General features: G+C 44.8%; 1 pseudogene; it reads left to right on the forward strand.

Annotated features, from left to right (window-relative positions):
- Nucleotides 1-4,091: 4,091 nt before the first annotated feature.
- LOC115276361 overlaps nucleotides 4,092-4,450 on the forward strand; it is a 168,963-nt pseudogene continuing 168,604 nt past the window's right edge.

The raw sequence follows: 4,450 nt of genomic DNA on the forward strand, positions 1-4,450 counted from the left end.
AATAGTGTCCCTATAGTTTAGCCACCTATGTAATGAACACTAAATCTTATTCCATTTGTTTTTCTTTACATTTCAATGCCATGCAAATATATGTATTACCTGTGTTTTTATGTGCCTTACTTCTTCCACTCTATAGTATATTTTTGGGTTTATATTCATTGATACCTATAATTATGATTTACTCAGATGTTACTACCGGATAGTATTACTTCCCCACACATTCGGTGTACATTCTACTATTGATATATATTTGGGTTATTTCACTTAAAATAATTATTATCATGCTTCATTGACCATTCTTGAAACTGGCTCCAGGTTCCCAATAGCAAGAGTTACTGCAAAATGGAAATTTCTGGATCATTGTCATCTACCTGATAAATTTGTAGAGGATGGGGCTTCTTCTCTTGGGTGCTTATTATTGCCTCTCACAGAGTGCATGGTCAAAGTTGGTTTAAGGGAAACGTTGGAAGGAAATTGGTTAATATTGAATTTCATGAGTTTCTGGTTGAATTTGGCCTTTATCAGAAGAGGAGAAATGCAAGATAAATCATCCATAGATTTCATTTCCTGAATAAGAAGGAAGCTTTCTGAACAAGGGAATATGAAAGAGACAGGTCTTTAAAAATAGGTGGTAGAAACACAAGTTGGTGTATCAGAGAGAACTTTGGATTGCAAACTTAATGTCAGAACCATACGTTCTCAACAGTGACAGCAAAACTGAGGGGGGTTGATGTTCATCTCAAATGTGAGTTAGGAGTGGAAGGGAAGGTGCATAGACTGCCTAGTCCCACGGCACTCATCATATAGTAAGTGCTGTGTCCAATCTTGTTTGTCCTTGGCTTTCTAGCATTGACACTTTGAGGCTTCTGGCTCATCTCCCCATATCTCAGTTTCTTTATCTGTGAAATGCCATCTGGGAAAGCAATTCAAGCAGCCAAATGCCAAAATTTAAAGGAAGTTCCCTGGCATCTCAAAGTCACTATCATTGGTAGAAGTGGTGGGATTCAGCAAACCAGCAAAAGGAAAACATGTATTTCTTTCATTTCTTTTTCATTTTTTAAACTGTTTATGTATTTCTTGAGAGAGAGAGAGGGAGAGGGAGATACAGAATCCAAAGCAGGCTCTGAGGCTCCAAGCTGTCAGCACAGAGCCTGACGTGGGGCTTGAACCCATGAACTGTGAGATCATGACCTGAGTTGAAGTCAGACACTTAACTGACTGAGCCACCCAGGTGCCCTGGAAAACATGTATTTACTGCTGACATGTTGGCATAGGCTATCAGGTCAAATCAGGAGCAGGCTTACATACAGCATCAATTGATTCCTTACGGTTGGGCTATTCAAAAAATTCTTCATGTTTCTCTGGTCAAGAACAGCAGGGCCAAGTATCCCTTTCCATCCTGGGGCCCAGAGGGAAAGCTTCAGAGTCCCTCCTGCCCTGGGTACTAGACTGGGGTTTCTGGCACCAGCAGCAGTAGCAGACTGCAGGCTTCAGGCAGCTCGGAGACAAGTTAAGCCATCCGTGCAGCCAGGCAATAAGGAAGGGATTACAGGGATTGATGGAGTGTGCAGAGAAGGCCTCTGGCAGAACAAAGTGGAACCTAGAGGATTCGCCAGGCTGTGCAGAGCATTTCACATTGGTGATCCGGGTCAAATAGCAGGACTGCCAAGGTTTGCTGTTGCCACGGCTGTGCCAGCACACATATAGAGGAAATAAACTTGGCTGGCTGGCTGACTGGCTGCACCCACCAGAGTCCCCACCTTGAGGTGCAGGGCTGATGAACTCTGAAGTCCCCATTGCCCTTGCAGAGAGGCCAGCAAATCATTTCCTCCCTGAAATGGAATTTCCTCAGGGGAATTGTGTCCCTGGTGTCTCACGGTAGATGACATGCACTGACCAGGCGTAACAAAGCTGCAAGTTGGCTCAGAGGGATTTCTCCCACTTTGATGCTCAGAGGATGGATCAGAAGAGTCCTTCTTGGACTCAGAATATCTTAGGAGCTTCACAGATGGGATATCTTGGCTTCACAGATGCTCTTTAGGCACTTGCTCTGTTTGGAATAAGCAACAGAACAGGTTGGCTTTCATAGAATAGCCAAGGCCTGGTTGAAAGGTTCTCCAGATGGTGGCAGGGCAGCCAGCCGCAATCCCAGCATGAAGCACTGGTGGCTTAAGTGGCTTGAATGTGCCAGATCACAGGGCTCCAAGAACCCCAAACTTCTGTTGCTTCTGTTCTCTGGAAAGTATGAGGGTTTCTCCCTTTAGGATGTAGGAACTTCTTCTCCAGAGCCTTCTGAGACTACTATAGAGCAGGGCAATACTTCCTTCATCAGATGGGCCAACACAATGTACAGAATGTTAACAGGAAAAAACATCTTCAGTGAAAGAGGAAGCACTCTTGTTCAGCTTCAAGACCGCCCTGGCCTTTGGGTTTGCTCTCTGAGGTGTCTCCATTACCTCCAGGACTGAGCTCAGCAGGACTTGGCGCCCTTGGCCCAGAATTGTCCTTCTTTAACCTCTCCCACACTATGGCCATCAGAGAGGACTTCAACACTCCAGCTTTCATGTCTTCTCCAGGAAGCGCCCCCACATGTTGCCTGAGGCCTGTTCTACAGAAGCAGTTAATGCACGTTTGGCATCCTTCACCATGTGTGTCTGACTCTGGGGCCAAGGGAACACGGGGGTAGGTTGACTGTGATCTTAGGGGTTATAGAGAGTGGGGACAATTCTGGTTCTTCTGCTTCCTAACCATGTGTCTTGGGCAAGTCACCCAAAGATAAAACATTAAAAGACTCATGAACTTCAAGGTTGTTGTGGGGGGTTCAATGAGATTTCCTAGAGGGAGAAGGGAAGAGAAAGAAGAGACAGAGAACAAGCTAAACACAGAACCTAAGTGCCTAGATGGTAGTAAGTGTTTGAGAAGAGGGACCCGTTATTATTCTGATAGGAAATGCTCTTATGCACCATGCAAATTTTTCAATGGTTTTATATATTTTTAAGAGGACCCTAGATTAAGAGCTGTGATCACAGATTATCAGCTCCAATGACCATTTTTTTAGATTAGGAAAATGAGACTGAGCCCCAAGAGAAGTGACTTTCTTGCAGTTACTTAGTTACTTAGGAGCAAAGCCAAATCTGGGACCTGGGACTCTTGACTCCAGTGCTCTCTCCCTGGCTATTTGCCTTAGAAGGAGCCAAACAGGCCTCACAGTGTCACCTACCATCTGCTAAATGACAGGGGTTGGCAAAAGATTCTCCTTACACTGCAGGGAACAAAAAATTGCTCAATTCATTTCCTTGTAGATGGTGAAAATCTCATTCAGAAGAAAAATGGGACTGTGTGAATAATCAATCTGATGCCACCTTGATGTACCTAAGAACCCTCACAGAGGATAGCCTCAATGTAAAAAGCTTTCAGTCCTTTTGGACTCCATTTGTGCTGGACACCTTCTGTTTGTCTCCCCAGAGCTGTTTTCCATTCACCCTGTTCACTGCCCCTGGAGGCTGACCTGTGTGGACCACACCAGCAGATACCCTTGCACTTTGTCTGATGGTTCAGTGCAGTCAATCAGGACTCCCATAGGGAATCAAAGAGAGGAAGGGAAGTGAAGGTAAGGAATTACTTCCCTTCTGGTCTTTCTGTAGGGCCACCTCCATCTGGTTATGTTACCCAACACAAGGTCACTGCTCCTCACATGGTGACCAGTTCTAGATGACTCTTTTCTTCAGGATTCACATAACTCTTCTTCCATCATCTCTTTGGGCTTAGGGATGGTGACCGTCTTTCCTTATAAACCTTAGGGTGTTGTACCATACTTTGGGTTCTTCTTATGCCCACATCTGTGTAAATAGTCTCTTTGTAAATGAACTCTCCTTGATTTGTCCTGAGTGTGCCATCTACTTTGGGGCTCTAACTGTATACTTGTCCAAATCAAGATCCAGCTACTGTGCCCCCAGAGATGACCTGTGTTGGCTAGAGAAAACATTCTGTACTAAATAACACTTAACTTTCAGAATGTGTCTCCACTCATGCTATATCCCGTTTAGGTAGCCTCTTTTAGGAGCCCAGCTAGAGCTTTGCTGATGGTAGCAATGGGGTCTGAGCCATCTTCTATGCCATGGGAGATGTGCGTGGTGTCAGAAGTGACAGAAAAAGAGATCGATAAAGGTGAATAGAAGGGGGGTACTTGGTCATCTGGCCAGCTGCAGTCTCTTCTATCTTGTGAACTTCATGGGGCTTTTGGTTTTTCTGACATGAGCTGAGCTTCACAAAAATGACCTAGACTAAGCCTAAATTCTATCTCAATAATTAGGAAAACCAAGTCCTTGAGATGTCGAGATACAAACTTTCATTAAAGTTGGTAGAAAGTTGGGGCGCCTGGGTGGCTCAGTAGGTTGAGTGTCCAGCTTCAGCTCAGGTCATGATCTCACGGTTTGTGGGTTCGAGCCCC

This window comes from Suricata suricatta, chromosome 2 (assembly GCF_006229205.1).
Source record: "Suricata suricatta isolate VVHF042 chromosome 2, meerkat_22Aug2017_6uvM2_HiC, whole genome shotgun sequence".
Classification (NCBI taxonomy): domain Eukaryota; kingdom Metazoa; phylum Chordata; class Mammalia; order Carnivora; family Herpestidae; genus Suricata; species Suricata suricatta.